The sequence below is a fragment of the Hippopotamus amphibius genome, chromosome 3 (genome assembly GCF_030028045.1).
Source record: "Hippopotamus amphibius kiboko isolate mHipAmp2 chromosome 3, mHipAmp2.hap2, whole genome shotgun sequence".
Classification (NCBI taxonomy): domain Eukaryota; kingdom Metazoa; phylum Chordata; class Mammalia; order Artiodactyla; family Hippopotamidae; genus Hippopotamus; species Hippopotamus amphibius.
The window spans coordinates 171,646,287-171,665,130 of record NC_080188.1 but is presented as its reverse complement, the minus strand read 5'-3'; the positions used below and the strand labels follow the sequence as shown (position 1 = coordinate 171,665,130).

At 42.8% G+C, this 18,844-nt stretch overlaps 1 long non-coding RNA gene across 5 annotated transcripts in view; it reads left to right on the top strand.

Annotated features, from left to right (window-relative positions):
- The first annotated feature begins 754 nt into the window (after positions 1-754).
- Positions 755-18,844, top strand: part of LOC130849531 (uncharacterized) — a 47,453-nt gene continuing 29,363 nt past the window's right edge. For 2 of the 5 annotated variants that reach the window (XR_009052757.1, XR_009052755.1), the window contains exons 1-2: positions 3,523-3,735; positions 3,839-4,109. This is a non-coding gene — a long non-coding RNA (uncharacterized LOC130849531). Of the gene's footprint in view, positions 844-1,972; positions 2,026-3,522; positions 3,736-3,838; positions 4,110-18,844 lie in introns of those variants that run through there. The other 3 variants (XR_009052756.1, XR_009052759.1, XR_009052758.1) reach the window with 3 other exon arrangements.

Here is an 18,844-nt window from a genome sequence, read left to right as displayed (position 1 = left end):
GAACCGGGTCCTGTGGAAGGGCAGATTTGTGAAGTTCGTAATGCTGCAGACACACCTGAATTCAAAGGCAGAAGAAAATTGGTTACTTATCTAAGGGTCAGCTTTTCTCCTTTGACCCTCTCCTTGTACGTGGTTTGAGAGCTGCTTAGCAAAGAATGATATCATTATGTTGTATCATTTTATAAGATTTTTTATGGCAAATTCATGTAACTAGTAACTGTACTAGGCCCCTAAATATCTAGAAAGAAAAATACTTCCGTTTGACAACAGCTAAGGAAACTCTCTCTGTGCATGAGAAGGCAGGATAACATCCAGCTGCCTTCTCGACTGTAAGCAAAGCGTTGGCATATTCTAATCTGTGTGATGGGCATTATAAGATCAAACAAGTGAGAAAGCAGGTTTGAATGTGAAGGAATCTGAGAAAAGCAGAGAGTGGGAATTAGATGGAAACTGGAAGGGGACAGAGATGGGAAAAGGTGGCAGAGGAGACCACCCACTCTTGGTGGCTGACACCCCCACCTTTGCCAGGAAATGCTGCTCACCTGCCAGCCATGGGCCCGCTTATCTCCTGGACCCAGGCTCCTGCCAGTGAGTGTGGCACTTCCACTGCCCAGCCTTCCTAAGCCGCCTCCCCTCCAGGTCTGGATTCATTGTTTACAGTAAGCATTTGCTGAGCACTAATTATGTGCCAGGTGCTGGACTGGGTCACACCCATGAACAAGGAGAACGGGTCCCTGGCCTCTAAAGTTGACATTCTGGTCCAAGGAGACAGTCGTAAACAAGTAGGTGAGTAATTGCGAGAGATGCAGGTGGCGATTTGTGCTGTGATGAAAATAAAGCAAGGTAAGGGGATTGAGTGTGATGGAAGAACGTAGGTGATTAGGGAAGGCCTCTCTGAGGTTGTGATATCTTGGTAGGGAAGGAGCCAGCCATGGGAGGCTCCAGGGGGAGAGCACTCTAGACAGAGCAAGTACCAGGGCCCTGGGGCAGGAAGGAGTTTGTTGTATCTGAGGATGAGCAAGAAGGTGCCAATACAGCTGAAGTGTAGGAGGGGAGAAAGTAGGAGATGGAGGTGGGGAAGCCACAGAGGCCAGATCCTGTGGTTGTCTAGGCCATGGCCAAACTCTTGGATTGTCTTCTAAGTGGACTGGGAAGTGATGGGAGGATCTTAAGTAAGGAAGTGATGAGATTGATTTCCATTTTTCGAATATTACTCTGTGGAGCCTGGGTTATAGGAAGATGAAAGTAAGGAGGTGAGTGAAGAGACTGACCAGTCATAGCATTCCCTCTTCTTCCCCAGAGGTGAGGAGTGGGTCTGTGTCCATGCTGGGGGCCTGAAGCCCGTCCACAGGATGTTTCTGTGGAAGTTGGAAGGGCAGACTCTCTCTCCTCTCTTTGGTGTTGAGCCACAACTTCTGCCACGTGGAGGAGCCAGAGAAAGTGATGAGGGGCTGAGAGAGGGCTGGGCAGCATCAAGGCCACCGCTACCTTCCCTGAAGTCCCAGGGCTGCCAGACTCCTCCAGCTCTTCTTTGATTCCAGAGTTTGTAGCTGAAGGAGTTCTAACAAACACATGGAGGTTAGAGACAGAAAGCAGATGGCCAAGGAGGCGTGGAGGAAAAAAAAGAGGGGGAGATCGACCTTGGCCTTGAACGTGGGTGGGATCCATGGGGAGGGAAGCAGAGATGCATGAGCTTTGGCCCAAAGATCTCAAGCAGAGGGGACTCTGTGACCCTGGCAAGAGGACAACTGTGTGTTTTCTGTCCAAACATCCAAGTTACTCATTTCCCCAGGTGACACTGCAGCTGGGGCACCTGTGAACAGTCCCACAGCTAACAGCTTACAATTCTGAGTTTAAACAAACCAGGATGGTATTTAAACAAAGAAACAAGAAAACAAACAAGGGCAGTGCCTTCCTGTGTATAGTATAGGGGGCAAAGCAAATTAATTCACAAGGATTTCCTTTAAAATACAGGAGAAGAAGATCCTGACATTTTTCTACAAAATCTAATGCCAATTAATAAAGGTGAGCAAAAATATCATAAATACTGTCATTGTTCTGTGTGACATCCTGTTACTTTATTGCAGTGAATGCGAAGTATTTACAAAGGTTTTTATATCTTCTCTCTTGCCTCGACCCCCTAGCTCTGTTTTTCTGGTAAGGGTTTAAGTTCCTCAATCACCAGTTGTCTGACCAGCCACAGACGTTGCAGCCTCACGCCGTGCAGTGGGTGGAGGTTGAGTTTGGAATGACTGAATTCAGGGTGCCTGCTTGGGGAAGAGGTTGATGGGTCTGAAAGGGGAGGCAGAGGTTAGATGTGGGAGGGAGGAAACCTTCGTTCTAAAGCAGGAGATCTGGCGTCCCTTCACAGGCATTGCTCCCATTCAAACTGTCCTCACGTTCTCCAACCAGACATCGTCACCCACGCGATGTCCTGCGGGGCTAGGGTCAGCCTTTGGTGAAATGGGAAAAATGGTCTCCTAAAGGGACTTCTAATAAGTGCTGCTGCTGCTGCTGCTGCTGTGTGTGTGTGTGTGTGTGTGTGTGTTAAACTTTAGTCCAATGGTCCTTCCAGCTTCTACTTACAGCTCCCTCTCTCCCTAGGTCCATGGGTCAGGGCCAGGCATCAATTTGGTGTCAAACACCAGCCTTTCCTCAGCCTCCACTGAGATTTGTGCTTCTCACACAGTCAAGGGTGTCTTGCCTCCTCTCTTAAGATGAGCTCTTTCCCAGGACAGGTAGCACCTTGGTCCCCCAGGTAAGGAGACTGCAGGTGGGCCAATCCCACCAGTTCACCTGGCATTTCTAGACACACCCACCCTCTTTCCATCCACCACCGCAGTGCCTATACCAACTCTGTGTTTAAATAAGGTCAGACTGGCAGTCAAGGACAAGATGATTTAGCCTGTGGCAGAATCTTCTGGAATACTTGTTAAAAAATACAGACTCCTGGGCTCTACCTGGATGGTGTCATTCACTGGGCCAGGGCAGGGCCTGAGAATCTGCATTTTACACTCCTGCACATGTCCCACCCTCAGTTCCACCCCCGTGATTCTGATGCATTGACTGTTGGACCTGAATGAGAGGGGAAGAAAAACTGGAGGTCGGGAGGTCAGAGTGGAGCTTGCATTGTGCGTGAGATGCCTGAGACCATCAGGCAAAGCCACCAGCAGAGACAGGAAAGGAAGGAGGCAGACTCCAGGGACAGAGTGGGCTTTGACTGGAGGTGGAGGAAAGGAAGACGGGTGGGAGTGGAGTCGGCCGATCCCTGGTCTGCGTCCAGGCCAGCACCCGCTCTTCCAGCAGGACGAGGGGCTCTCGCACATGCAGGGAGGGGCCCTGGGCGGCACGCCTCCGCCTTCTGTCTCCAGCTGGCTCTGCTCCCCTGACAGCAGCTCTCTCCCAGGGGACAAGCCAGGGCCACTCCCTGGGAACGCTCAGGTTACAGCTGTGCCCTGGCCTCAAACGCGGCCTCTCCGTGGCCCTGCCTGATAAAGTTACCAAACACGAAGTGTGACAGATTCCTGGAGGAGGACAGAGAGTGGAAACCATGGCTGATCCCAAAGGGTTGCCTTTTACATCCCAAACCCACTTGGTGATAACAACTGCACCTGACATTTCCAGAACCCTCTTGTGGGGGATTTAAAAATGCCTTGAGGCCATGGGACTTTATGTTCATAATGAATTGTCACATACACGTGTGAAGGTTGTTTTTCTTCATCTATTCGCTGTCAAGTAGGAGGAGCATTAATCTCATTTTATCGACATGGATCATTTCTGGAAATAAATGGCTCCCAGGTTTTAGCGATTCTAACTTGAATCTCCTCTTTTCTTACAGAGTTGTCTCATTTGTATTAATGAGCACCATTCTTTGCGAGTAGTCCCCGTGAGTCTTTGAAAACCATTTTACCCAGAGAGCCTCACCTGAGAAGTTCACCTCCTGCTGGCTTTGTGTTCATCCAGAGCACCTGCTTCAGGGCTGCTCCCAGGATGGCAGCCCCCTACACGCTGCTGGTCCTCACCCTGGATCTAGGCTCCATCGAGGGAAGGGGCACGGTGCCTTCAGCCCAAAGACGTCATGGAGACTATGGGATCCTCCTGCAGACGAGGTAGGAAATGGGGGTGGGGTCAGAGGGCTTATCTGAACTCCCTAGTGGAAAGCGTCTGGGGCAAAGTGTGTGTGTTGAGGTTTAACTGGGAGGCGCAATGTCTGGGCAGCTAGAGTGAGGGGAAAGGGAGGTGAGGCGGGGAAGGCAAGAGATGTCAGGCTGCACAAAATGGTGCAACCTTGAACTTGGTCGCGCAGGATGTCTTCCAGACAGGCCAAGAGGATCCGTCATAGTTCAGAGTAGGAGACGATGAGAAAGAACTTTATCCGTGGGTTCTTTCCCTCTCCTGTCTTTCTCTCCAAGGCGTGTTAATTCCTCTGTGGTTCTGACTGTGTTACCTGTCTCCTCCAAGCAGTCACTGGGGAAACTGGGCCCCGGACCCCACATTTCATTCATTCAGATTGGGCCTGGCATCAGGCACATAGAAGCCCAGTGTTCACCCAGGGTTATTAGGAGCGGCTGCTGAAGCCAGAGGACAGCTGCGGCCGAGCAGACCTGGGAGACATAGAAACCGAGTTCGGTTCAGTGAAAAATACGGAGTTAGGGACTTTTTTTAAAAAAAGGTAGCCTTCTTGTGGTTATTTTTTTGTTTTTGTTTTTAATATTATTTATTTATTTATTGGCTGCACACCAGCTTTCTCTAGTTGTGGTGAGTGGGGCCTACTCTTCATTGTGGTATGTGGGCTCCTCGTTGCAGTGGCTTCTCTTGTTGCAGAGCATGGGCTCTAGGCGCACAGGCTTCAGTAGTTGCAGCACACGGGCTCAATAGTTGTGGCACACGGGCTTAGTTGCTCCATGGCATGTGGGATCTTCCTGGAGCAGGGATTGAACCCGTGTTCCCTGCATTGGCAGGTGGATTCTTTTTTTTTTTCCTTTGTTTTATATATATATATATATTTAAGCTCTTTATGGAATATAATTGCTTTACACTTTTGTACCAGCTTTTGAGGTACACCAAAGTGAATTAGCTGTATTTATACACATATCCCCACATCCCCTCCCTCCCTCGACTCCCTCCCACCTTCCCTGTCTAAGGCATCACTCATCATCGAGTTGATCTCCCTTTGTTATACAGCAACTTCCCACTAGCTATCTATTTTACAGTTGGTAGTGTTTATATGTCTATGCTATTCTTTCACTTCGTCCCAGCTTCCCCTTTGCCCCCCGCCCCTCCTCAACCCTGTGTCCTCCAGTCCATTCTCTGCATCTGCATCCTTATTCTTGCCCTGTCACTGGGTTCATCAGTATGGCAGGCGGATTCTTAACCACTGTGCCACCTAGGAAGTCCCAGGCTTCTTGTTTGTTTGTTTGCCTTTCCATTGAAATTCTGGCTCTGGTAGACCTCCAAATGCCATTTACAACTTAACTCCTTCCTTGAGACTTGCATCTGCCTTTAGCAACATATGACAGTGGAGAGGAGAGTCCTGGAGAAGTTGTAGGGGGAGAATATTCAAACGTCCTCACTTCCCAAACTACCCTACCTCATTTCCCTGCCATGCTCTACCACTTATTATATGACCTTGTGAAATCCACGTAACCCCTCTGTGCTGGTGTGGCAGTTTCCTGAGGGTCAATGTGATGCACACGAACATGAGGTCCTTTAGAGAAGTCAGGGAAATAACGGTGCATAAGCACTTTTAAAACTCTGGTGTGCTCTCCAAGGCCAAGGGCTCTTGTTAGTATTCCCCTCTCTTCCTGCAGCCCCACCCACCATCCCTCTTGAGACACTCTGGCTTCTTTCTCCAGCCTTCTTGGGCTTGGTTCCAGCTGCGTTTCTAGCAAGAATCTCTTCAGTTCTGGCCCCAACCCCATTTGCTCCTTCAAGTCACCCATCCCTTGAAACAACTTCGCCTTGGCACTCTATGAGGGAGAATTCTGACATTCATATCGGGGATCCTACTCTTTTAGCTATAATGGTTTGCTAGGGCAATGATTTCACAATTTCACAATAATAGGAGCTTTCATTTGAAACAATGAGTAAGCTCTGCACAAGTACTAACATGTCGGGAACCATAACAACTTGCATGGGAAAAGCTGGTCTGACTGTATCCCGGAGTCTCTATATTCAGGCTGAAAAGAAATGCAGGTTAGCTTGTTTGTTTCACTGCTAAACCTTTTTTCCTTCAACACCCTTTCCTACACATTGTCTCATTTTAGCCTCCCAATGACCCCTACGAGGTAGGAAGGGCATTGCCATTTGTACAGCGGAGGAAGCAGAGGATTAAAAAAAAAAAACCTGAGTGATTTTTCCCAAGGTCCCAAACAGCCAGCCTGAGGTCAGATCAAATGAGAAACTGTGTCTTCTAGTTCCGAGTATTTTCTATTGAACATTGCTGCCATCGTTTTCATGTGTCCCTAGTCCATTTATTCTTGATTTTTATAAGAACTTCTGTCTCCAGGGAAAGTGTCTTGGCTTCTAGCAGGTTTGTGTTCTTGGTAACTTGATTTCTTTGACTCAGCACGAAAGTCAGTTGCAGACCCATGCAGCCATTAGGACCCAAGCCAAGACCACACGGCCAACCTCCTGCCTTGAGCTCAAGGGAGGCCTGAACCAATGTTTCCTAGCTGGTTCAGGGCGCCTTGGGATGCCATGACCTGCCCCAGAGTTCAGAGCTGAAGAAAGGCCCAGGGTCTCCCCCAACTCAACCTCATGTTTTGGGGCTCCCCTCATGGTGGAGGTACCTGAGCCTTACCTTCCACCTCTATCCCCAGAGGCTTGATGGCCAGACTGAGGACTTGTAGGTCTTTTATTATGCTAAATGTTGTTCTGCTGGTTTCTGTTTTTCTTCAGGGACCTTGTAAGGTGATGGGATTCTGAGACGGAATCTGGGGGATGGGAGAGGAGTGAGCATGGGCTGGGGAGGTAGAAAAAGAGGTTGGAGAGGAACTTCTGGGAGAGGGCAGAGATGCAAAAGGGGATGGACTGTGGCTGCGTGGTGTGCATGTACCCTTCTTTGTTTCTCCTTGAACGCTTCAGTCCGATTTTTGTTACTAGTTGGTGCTTTTGGAGTTAATAGGGGTAGGGGTGGCAGAAGGGGAATGGGACTGGTTGGACATGAAGGAAAGCAGAGGCAGCCCAACTGTGCTTAGTCACATGCAGGTCACACATGGAGGATCTCCTCACAGAAGAGGGGGTCTGTGGCTAGCCCAACTCATCAGGGCATCAGTTTCCAAATCTGAAGATAAGTGTTTATCAAGAATTCTTCCTTTATGCTTATTCCAAATCATTGCTCTTTTAACTCAAATTCAAATCCATTTCTTCTGGTTTGGCTCAAGCTGAATCCTTGCCAGTGTCCTGAACTTTGGCTCACAACATCCAGAACTGTGAGGAAATACGTTGCTGGCAAAGGAAGAAGGCTCTGGCCAGAATCAATGGAAACTGTGGGCCAACAGTTTTGGAAAATGAATTACACCAGCACAGAGGGCTAGGGCTGTACCCATAGTAAAACTGTGCACCTCAGATTGGGACTTGAACCCACAGTCTTTTAATTAGAATCACTCACCTGGTGCCTGGACTTACTGAGGCTCAGGTTCTTTGTGTCTCAGCGCAGAAGGAATACAGCAAGAGGCAAAGTGAGAGGCAAGAAGAAGATTTATTAATATAGGATGCTTGTGAGAGATGCAAGAGGCAGGCGAGGGGGCGCTGCCCTGAGGATTAAGTGGGCTACAATTTTATAGTCAAAGGAAAGGGGGTGGGGAAAAGACCACCTTCTTCGAGTAGATGTCAGGCTTACATCACTAGCTCCTGCTTCTTATTGGGCAGGAGAGTGTCTGACCCTATGAGGTCAGACTGGGACTGTCATAGCGTTTATTCAAATCAGTAGAAGGGTGGTAATATTTTTCTTTCACCTAATGACCTGGGACATATCTCGTGCTTTTATTTATGGCTTTATAGTTAAGCAAGCCTGCTTCATTCCACAACGTTCCAATAGCTTTCTTGAGAGATCATTAACTTACGGTGGTCTCCCAAGGTTCCCTAGGTTTCCCTCTCTATCTATAATCCCCGTACTGGGACTTCTACAACTGTATAACTATCCTATTCTATCCTTATCAATAGGAAGGGGCTACTATTGTTCTGCAGAAAAGACAGTGAATAATTCCCACTTGGTGGAAAAAATTATAGGGAAATTCAGAAATACCTGGCCTTCCAGTGGTATAAAGTCTAATGTTAATGGACACCAATCTCAAGCAGCCAAAGGCACTAACCCCGATGTGGAATAATGGCATTCATTGTCAGTCCAAGTGTATCCCAGATCTGCCAAGCACTATTTAATGTCCTTAGCCCTATCCCATCTCACATGTGAGCCCATCTTCTGTCTTTACGTGTGGTGGCCAGAGACAAGCCCATGTCTAACTTTCTCAGCAGTGAGGAGCTTCTGTGCGCTTGTTAACACAGCCCCACCTTGTTAAGCTAGGAGTGTTTTGTGTAGAAACCCAGCAAGTGCTTGTCTCAGTCTACTCAGCTGCTATAACAAGATAGCACAGACTGGGTGGCATGTAAACAACAGAAATTTAGTTCTCACAGCTCTGGAGCCTGGAAGCCTGAGATCAGGGTGCCAGCATGGCCAGGTGAGGCCCCTTCTCCAGGTCAGATCTCTCTTTGTAACCTCATATGGCAGAAAGGGCTAGGTTATCTCTCTGGGGCCTCTTTTATTAAAAGAGCGCTAATCCCATTATGAGGGCTTTGACCTCCCAACCTAATCACCTCCCAAAGGCCCCACCTTCTAATACCATCACACTGGGCTTTAGGGTTTAGCATGTGAATTTTGGGGGGACATAAACATTCAGACCATAGGGCAGTGCTGCAATTTGCAAACCTACCTAGTGTCTGCTTCCACACCCATAGACATAACTAGAGGTTTTGCTGTGTATTTTTTTTTAAATAAAGATGCAAATATTTATCCATATTCACATATATGCCTATGTAGTATGTTAACATGTCAAAGACAGGGAAGGTAACCAGGTCTTAAATGACTATATCTATTTTTAAGGACCATTGCTTTTATCAGCCATTTAGATTTCAGGGCACATTTTACTTCTCATTTCACTTGACACATGAGAAAATTGTTGCAAGCTAGTTGAGCTGTAAGGTGAACTTGACTATAATAGTGGGACACAGCTCAGCAAAGACAGCAAGGTCAGCTGGCTGATGTTCTGTTCTCTTCTGCGTGCTGTATCTACTGACCTAATTCAGGATCACCTCTTCATTCTCCAAAGAACTATTACATTGGCACAAGGGTGACTCAGGAACGTCTTTTGTACAATTGACCAGTAAGGACACCAACAGATGTATGTGGAATGGATGGATTCAAAGAGACTGATTAATATTTGTAATTAGTCCTAGATAGCCAACTTTGCATTGAATTATCAGTCTAAATTCCTTTTTCTAAATGGGTCAAGAAATTCTTGGGTGGATGGGAAAGGTACCTTGTAGAGAAAATGTCTGCTTAAATCTCCAGTCCTGCTATGTCATCTGTGTTGATCAGGATAGGCTAGATACGCTATAATAACAAACAGCCCTCACATCTTAGGATTTATGCAGCAAAAGTTGATATATGGCTCATGCCATATCTGAGGTCTGAGCAGTTATCCAGAGCAACTATCCTCACATGTTGACTCAGCCTTCCACTCCATCTTAAGGCTCTTCCTTATCAACGCACATTTCCCTGATTGCCACAGCAGAGAAAAAGCAAGAGCAAATAAACGGAGGTGACATGTCATATTTAATTTGCAAAATTAAGTTCCATGGCTACACTGCACTTTGAGCAGACAGGTGTATCAGATATTGGCTCCCATTAAAAAAACTAACAGACAAAAAAACCCACCACAAATTTATGCTTTCAATAACACTGTTTATAAGGGGGTTCTGTGAGTTGAATGGGGAACTTCTTTTCTGGTTTTGCCTGAGCTTGATAATACAGCTGTACTTGGTTGCATTGGCTGGGCTGAAAGTTCCTAGATGTCCTCATTCACATGTCTGGCCGTTGGTGCTGGTGGTTGGCTGGGAATGCTGTTCTTCTCATCCTCCAGTAGACTCAGCTGACTTCCTTACATGATAGTCTCAGGGCAGTGGCCCGTGAAGACAAAGGCAAAAGCTGCAAGGTCTCTTGAACCCGGGCTCCAGAACTTGCACAACCCTTCTGCCACATTCTTTGGTCAAGCAAGGCCAGTAACAAGGCCAGCCTAGATTCAAAGTATGAGGAAATAGCCTCTGGATGGAGGGAATTGCAAATATTGTAGCCATGTGTTTAAATCTGTTATAGCAGGGTACATGAACAGTTGATTCTTGTTATTTATGGTACTTATGTTCAATAAAGTCATTGGAAATAGAAAATATTGAACCATTGCTCCTAGGGGAAATAGAAGGTTAAGTTCCTATGAGCCTCTGGATACAACATTTTTTATCAACTGATCAATAATAACATTGTTTTATGAAAGTACCTATTTAAAGATACCTTCATATATATTGTTGATTCATTAACATTGAACTCATGGCCAACAGAACTACAACTCATGCCTGAATGAAGCTTATCTAACACAATGTGTTTTCTCCATAAGGCCCATCACAGCCTTCATGTCCTTAGAACACTAGACAGCACTTTAGCATTATATTTGGGAATCATTTAAACAGAGAAATCATCAACAAAAAAGCACAAACGTGAAAAAAAATCACTCAATTAACCCCCTCAAAGGATACATGTTTATAGTTTAAGAGCTGAAACAAGAAGGCTTGTTTTACGTCAGAGAGCTGAAACAAGAAGGCTTGTTTTACGTCAGCTGGGAACATATGTGTCAGGCACCTCAGATGTTTTACTGCTCTGCACTTGTCCATGAATGAGCATGAAAGCACGTGAGTATTGACTTTGGGATTACAAGTAAATTTTAGTAAGTAGGTGAATTTGCAAATATAGAACTCACAAATGATGAGGATTGCTATACATAGAAGAGGGAAACCAGATTGATGAATAGTGGTGGTTCTGTCATACTCATTCATGGGAAACCAGGAAAGAAATGAACATTAATGGAGTACTGACTATGTGCCTGCCTTTTGCGTTCACTGTGTCATTTAATATATATTATAAAACATAATTTAATACAATCCTTTAGTATATTGCTAGATCAATTTCCTGGTAATTTTTTTTCTTTCTTGTGATATCTTTGTCTGATTTTGGTATCAAGGTACTACTGTCCTCATAAAAGGAGTTAGGAAGTGTTCCTTCCTCTTCTATGTTTTGGAAGAGTTTGTGAAGGATTGGTGTTGATTTTTCTATAAACTTTTGATAGAATTCACCAGTGAAGCCATGTGATTCAGGGCTTTGTGTATGTGGGGGGTGGGGTGGGGGGGATTTTTGTTTACTAATTCAATCTCCTGTCATAGGTCTAGTCAGGTTTTCTATTTCTTCTTGAGTCAGTTTTGATAGTGTCTTTCTAGGAATGTGTCCGTTCATCTAGGTTATCTAATTTGTTAGAATACAACTGTTCACAGTATTCTCTTATACTTATTTAATTTCTGTAAGGTCAATATAATCCCTGTCATCCCTGATTTTAATAATTTGAGCTTTTCTCTCTTATTTCCTGGTCAGTGTAGCTAAAGATTTGTCAATTTCTTAATCTTTTCAAAAAACCAATTTTTGTTGATGTTTTTCTGTTTTTTTCTTCTCTAGATTTTATTTATTTTCACTTTCGTCTTTATTGCTTCCTTCTTTCTGCTTGCTTTGGGTTTCATTTGCTCTTTCAGATTTCTTAAGGTGGAAGATTATGTATTGATTTGGGATCTTTCTTTTAAAATATTTACAGTTACAAATTTCCTTCTACGCATGTTTTTTGCTGTAGCCCATAAGATTTAGTGTGTTGTTTTCATTTACATTCATATGAGTCTTTATTATAATTTCCCTTGTTTTTTCTTTTTCTTTTTTCTCTTTCTTTTTTTTTTTTTTTTGATCCATTGGTTGAGCATGTTGTGTAATTTCTACATACTTACGACTTTCCCAAATTCCCTTCTGCTATTGGTTTATAATTTCATTCCACTGTGGTTGAAAAATGTACTGTGTATGATTTTAATCCTTTTAATGTTACTAAGAATTGTTTATAGCCAAATATATGGGCTGTCCTAGAGAAAGATCCATGTGCACTTTAGAAGAATGTGTACTTTATTGTTGTTGTGTGGAGCATTCTATAGATATCTGTTAAGTCTAGTTGGTTTATAGTGCTGTTCAAGTCTTCTGTTTCTTGTTGTTGTTGTTGATCTTCTGTCTCATTTTTATATTTATTATTGAAAGCGAGGTTTTGACGTTTCAAACTATTATTGCTGAATTATCTGTCTCTTCTTTCAATTCGGTCATTTTTTGTTTCATGTACTTTGGGACTCTGTTGATAAGTACATATAAGTTTGTAATTGTTTTATCTTTTTTGATAGAGTGACCCTTTTATTATTATAAATTTTTCTTTTCTGTAGCAACACTTTTGTCATATATTAGTATAACATAGTATAATTAATTTGTGTAATGTTTTACCTGATATCGGTATAGTTACTCTAGCTCTTTTGGTGTGTATATCCTTTCCATTGTTTTACTTTCAACTTATGTCTAAAATGTGTCTCTTATAGAAAGCATATAGTTGTATTGTGTTGGTTTATTTTTATCCATTCTGCCAATACTTGCCTTTTAGTTGGAGTAAGCGTTAATTTTGTTGAAGATCTATTGTGTACGATGAATTGAGTCTTGCTGTTTTCAGGATTCTCTTTTTGCCTTTGGCTTTTGACTGTTTGATTTTTGATGTGTCCAGGTGTAGATATTTTGAGTTTATACCACTTGGAGTTTGCTAAGCATCTTGAATGAATAGATTAATGTTTTTCATCAAATTTGAGACATTTTCAGCCATTATTTCTTCAAATATTCTTTTGTCCTTTCTCTTTTCCTTCTGAAACTCCAATTATGCATATGCTGGTACACTAAGTGGTGTCCCAAACAAGTCTTTGAGGCTCTCTCCACTTTTCTTCATTCTTTTTTCTTTCTGTTCCTGAGGCTGGATAATTGCGATTGACCTACCTTCAAGTTTGCTAATTCTTTCTTCTGCCTGCTCACATCTTCTTTTGAGCTCCCCTAGTGAATTTTCCATTTCAACATCAGAATTTCTATTTGGTTATATTATTTTACATATATATGTAATATATATTATTAATGTTAATCATATATATTAATTTCATATATATATATGAAATTTCTATCTCTATTAATATTCTCAATCTGGTCATATATAATTCTTATACTTTAGTTCTTTAGACATGAGTTCTTTTAGTTCTTTGAATATATTTAATTCTTTGAATATATTCTTTGAATATATTTAGTTCTTCAAAAACAGCTGACTTAAGGTCTTCATCTAGTAAATCCAATGTCTGGACTTCTTCAGGGACAGTTTCTGTTGATTGCTTTTTTCCCTGTGTATGAGCCATACTTTCTTGCTTATTTGCTTGTCTGGTAATATTTTGTTGAACACTAGATATTTTAAGTAATATAATGTGACAATTCTGGAAATCAGATTTTCCACCCTTCCCAGGTTTGTTTTGCTGTTGCTATTTGTTGTTGTTTGTTTGTTTAGTGGCTTTTCTGAACTAAGTCAGGTTTTTTGTTGTTGTTGTTGTTGTTAGGTTGGCCACTGAAGTCTCTGCTTAATTAGTTTAGTGGCCAGCTAATGATTGCACAGAGATTTCTTTAAAAGCCCAGAGCTAATAAGTCTCCCAGTCTTTGCCAGGGACTCAGTGTGAGTGTTGAAGCACACCTTCAATACTAAGCCAGGAAATTGACAACTGTGTCTTAGCCTTTACTTCCTCCTATTTCAAGGTCAGCCAGAGGTGAGAATTTAGGGCCTTCTCAGGTATTTCCTGAACATTTGCACAGCCTTACGTATGCATATGACCTTGTAGATTTCCAAGAATGTGTCAGGGTTTTTCAAAGCTCCTATAAATATTTTATTCTGCAATTTTTCCTTTTAAACTTTTTGGTTAGCTTATTGTTTGCCCCACCTGTTACCCACCACTTTAGGCAGCTGTGAAGTTAAATAGTTGCCTCTAATTGTTGTCAACAAACATAGCAGAGTAAAGGGATTTTCATACTGAGCGAGCTCCAAGGTAGGTCACATAAAGATAGCCTTGCCAGTGGGGTCTTTCAGAAAGTCACCAGACAACTCAAATAAGGACCATTCTCTGGAAATGAGGTTTTAAAGGTGCTTCAATCCTGTTTTGCCCCCTCCAGTGGCTGGCAGGTTTCTAATTTTCACCACGATTAGAAGCTTTTGGTTTTCAAGAGCACCATGGAGCTGGAGAGGGGTTATGTTAAAATGCCACAAAGTTTGCTGTTCTCATAGAGATCCAGTGGCTTTTCTTGAATAAAAAAATATGTATGGATTGAGTAAATAGGCTAACCAAAAAGCCTTTTGTTAATTTAGAGAGTTTTGAAAAAAAGTTGATTCTGACCATTTTGGCAAGTTTTCTCACTGCTTTTGTGGAGGAAAGTTTTTGAATGTTCTTTTCCACTCATGTCCCTTGGTAGCTATTTTGATCCTTATTATAGCAGTTAGAATTAGGTTTGTATACATGTGACAAAAACCCTGAGTTAACAGTGGCTGAAGTATACAAGTTGTATTCTCTCACATTAAAATTTAAAAGTAAATTCAAATTGTTCAGAGACAGCAGCTTCTTTCAGCTTTCAACTCTGCCAGCCCTAGAGTGTGGCCCTCATTTTCACGGTATAAGATAACTGCTTAGCTCCAGCAATCATTGCATTCCAGGAGACAAGATTGAAGGAAGAGGTGAAGAAGAGCACACAACCTTCTTTTAAGTATACTTCCCAGAAATCCCACATGATGTTTTAGAATGTAGTCACATAGCCATACTTAGCTACATGGGAGATTGAAAAATATGGCCTTTATTTAAAAGCCCATGTGTGCAGCTAAAAACTAAAGAGTTTATTACTAAGGAAGGAGGGAAACTAGCTGTGACACATATTTGACAGGTGAAGAAACTGAAGTTTAGAAGAGTTCAGTAATTTATTCAAGGACACCCAGGCAGTAGTAGTGATGCTAGGGTTCAAATCAGGTTGTCTGATCCTAAAGCCTGTACTTTTAACCATTTTGCCATACAGATTCAGAAAAGTTAAATAGCTTGATGAGATCACAGAGTTGGCTAGCACAGATCTGTCTGGCCCCAAAGCTCATCTTTTTTCCATATTTAGCCCAAGCCATCTATTTTACTCTGGTGGGCCATCAAGAGATTGAAAAAAATAGACCTCACTGTTCAAGCTGAAAATGCCTGGTAGAGAAGTTCATTAAGATATGTAAATGGGACTTCCTAGGTGGCACAGTAGTTAAGAATCCGCCTGCCATGGGTTCGATCCCTGCTCCAGGAAGATCCCACATGCTGCAAAGCAACTAAGCCCATGCACCACAACTATTGAGCCTGCGCTTTAGAGCCTGTAAGCCACAACTATTGAGCCCGTGTGCCACAACTACTGAAGCCCACATGCCTAGAGCCCATGCTCTGCAACAAGAGAAGCCACAGCAATGAGGAGCCCACGTACCACAAGGAAGAGTAGCCCCCACTCACCACAACTAGAGAAAGCCTGCACACAGCAACGAATACTCAACACAGCCAATAAATAAATAAATAAATAAATAAATAAATAAATAAATAAATGTATTTATTTATTAAAAAAAAAAGATACCTAAATAAAGTCCATCAAGTTTCTTTTAAACACAGGATAACAATGAGTACGTGAAGAAAAACAGATGGACCAAGATGACAGATAATCAGAACTAGGGCTATTAAGAAACAAATGCTGTAGAACCTCCTTGCTTTCTGAAGTGGGATTAAGGAACCAGTAAGGTTAAGGCTGTGAATTGCTATTAAGAAATCACTATTGAAGTTTGCAATCTTGAACAGAACACGAAGTACTAAGTTTGTTTTGTTTGTCTCACTAATCTCCTGGACTCCTATCCCCATTCCAGCTGGTCAGTAGGTTATTATTAATCCCTTCCACTCCCATCTGGCTCTGGGATGGGGTGAGGACCAGAGTAAGCCAAGGTCTTAAGGTTCCACTGAGCCCACGCAAGGGCTGAGGGAACAGACTCCAGTGCCGGCCTTGACTCACCCATTTCTTTTCTTTCTTTGTTAACTCCTTTTCTTCACCATGGATTATCCTAAAGCTGAGTTAATTGTGGCCTGAATAAGGAAGGTCATATTATAATTACAAATTCAGGACAAGTTTTCAATTAAGCCCGAGCTCCTTTTCATGTTGCTCACAGAGAATACACTCACAGTGAGGGTATCAATGGAATTGCAGTTTGATAGACAAACAGAAGCACAGTTGAAGCTCTGGTGACTAATACACAGCCACTTAAAGATAATCCACTGTTCTCTGTGGTTTGAGTCTAAAACACACACACACAGGACTTCCCTAGTGGCGCAGTGGTTAAGAATCCACCTGCCAATGCAGGGGACACAGGTTTGAGCCCTTGTCTGGGAAGATTCCACATGCCACGGAGCAACTAAGCCCGTGCGCCACAACTGCTGAACCTGTGCTCTAAAGTCCGTGAGCCACAACTATTGAGCCTGTGTGCCACAACTACTGAAGCCTGTGAGCCTAGAGCCCGTGCTCCGCAACAAGAGACGCCCCTGCAGTGAGTAGCCTGCACATTGCAATGAAGAGTAGCCCCTGCTCACTGCAACTAGAGAAAGCCTGTGTGCAGCAACGAAGACCCAACACAACCAATAAATAAATAAATTAATTAATTAATTAACACACACACACACACACACACACACACACACACAAGATTGGGTTCCAGCAGCTGGAATAAATCTAGCTCTATCTAATGGTGTATGTTTTTGAGTTGCTGAAGTTAAAAATCTCATGGTTAGAACTTGGGCCCCATTGGGAGCTGCCATCTGCCCCCCTCCTTTGCCGCTGGAAGCTTCCTCACTAGCACACAGAGGATTCCCATTGCTAAGAGCTCCCTCCCAACCCTGCCCTGGCACCCCAAAAATAATCTCTGCTGTTACCCTCCATTGACACACATGCACACACAGCTGCAGGAATAACTCCAGCCTCTGCTTTTGTCCTCCACTTTGAACTTTCTCCGGGCTTTTCCGGCTTCCCTACTGGTCTTTCTGTAGCTTCACACCTGAACTCTGTCTACAACAGGGTTAACAGATGTCTATCATGAGAATACCAGATTGCATGTAATTTTTAAATTTAATTGAACTCTTTGTTTTGAGGTAGATTCTCATACAGTGGTAAGAAATAATACAAGGAGATATCATGTGTTCTTGCTAATTTTCCCCAGTGGTAACATCTTGCAAAACTGTGGTACAGTATCAGAGTCAGGATATTGACATTGGTCTAATACCTAGATCCTATTCATATTTCCTTTGTGGTGTGTGTGTGTGTGTGTGTGTGTGTGTGTGTGTGTGTGTGTGTGTGTGTGTGTGTGTGTATTTAGTTCTTTGCTATTTTATCTCATGTGGAGGTGTGTTTATCAATCACTGTCTCTTCTGTTGCCTCTGTTTAACCCCACACATCTTCTTCTTCCCTCCTCAACCCCCCAACCCGAACCCCTGGCAACCTGTTCCCTATTGCTATATTTTTGTTGTTTCAAGAATGTCATATAAATGATATCATAACCTATGTAATCTTTTGGGACTAGCTTTTTTGACTCAGCCTAATTCCCTTGAGATCCATTCAAGTTTTTGCTTGCATTAATAGGTTGTTCCTTTTTATGCTGGGTTGTAGTCCAAGGTATGGATGTACCATAGTTAATTTAGCCATTTACCCACTGAAGGACATCTGGGTTGTTTTCAGTTTGGGGCTATTATGAATAAAGCTATGAACATTCATATGCAGGTTTTTGTGTAAAGATGAAACGTAAGTTTTTATTCTCTGGGATAATTGCCCAAGAGTGCAGTTGCTGGATCATGTGGTAATTGCATATTTAGTTTTACAAGAAACTACCAAAATGTTCTCCACCAGCAATGTATGAGTGATTCCGGTTCCATGCATCCTTGCCAGCAGTTGATATTGTCACTACTTGTTTTTTTGTTTTTTTTTTTAAGAACTTTTGTTGAGATACAGTTAACAGACAATAAACAGCATATATTTAGAGTGTACAATTTGGTATCCCAATCTCCCAATTCATCCCCAACCCTCCCCACTTTCCCCACTTGGTGTCTATATGTTTGTTCTCTACATCTGTGTCTCTATTTCTGCCTGGCATTTCCTCTTTCATAGTTGTTAGCATCTGCCTTATGTATTGAAGTGCTCCTATATTGGGTGCATATATATTTATAATTGTTATCTCTTCTTCTTGGATTGATCCCTTGATCTTTATGTAATGTCCTTTCTTGTCTCTTGTAACATTTTTTAGTTTAAAGTCCATTTTATCTGCTATGACTATTGCTACTCCAGCTTTCTTTTGATTTTCATTTGCATGGAATATCTTTTTCCATCCCCTCACTTTCAGTCTGTATGTGTCCCTAGGTCTGAAGTGAGTCTCTTGTAGACAGCACATATATGGGTCTTGTTTTTGTATCCATTCAGCCAGTCTGTGTCTTTTGGTTGGTGCATTTAGTCCATTTACATTCAAGGTAATTATCGATACGTATGTTCCTATTACCATTTTCTTAATTGTTTTGTTTCTGTTTTTGTAGGTCCTTTTCTTCTCTTAAGTTTCCCGCTTAGAGAAGT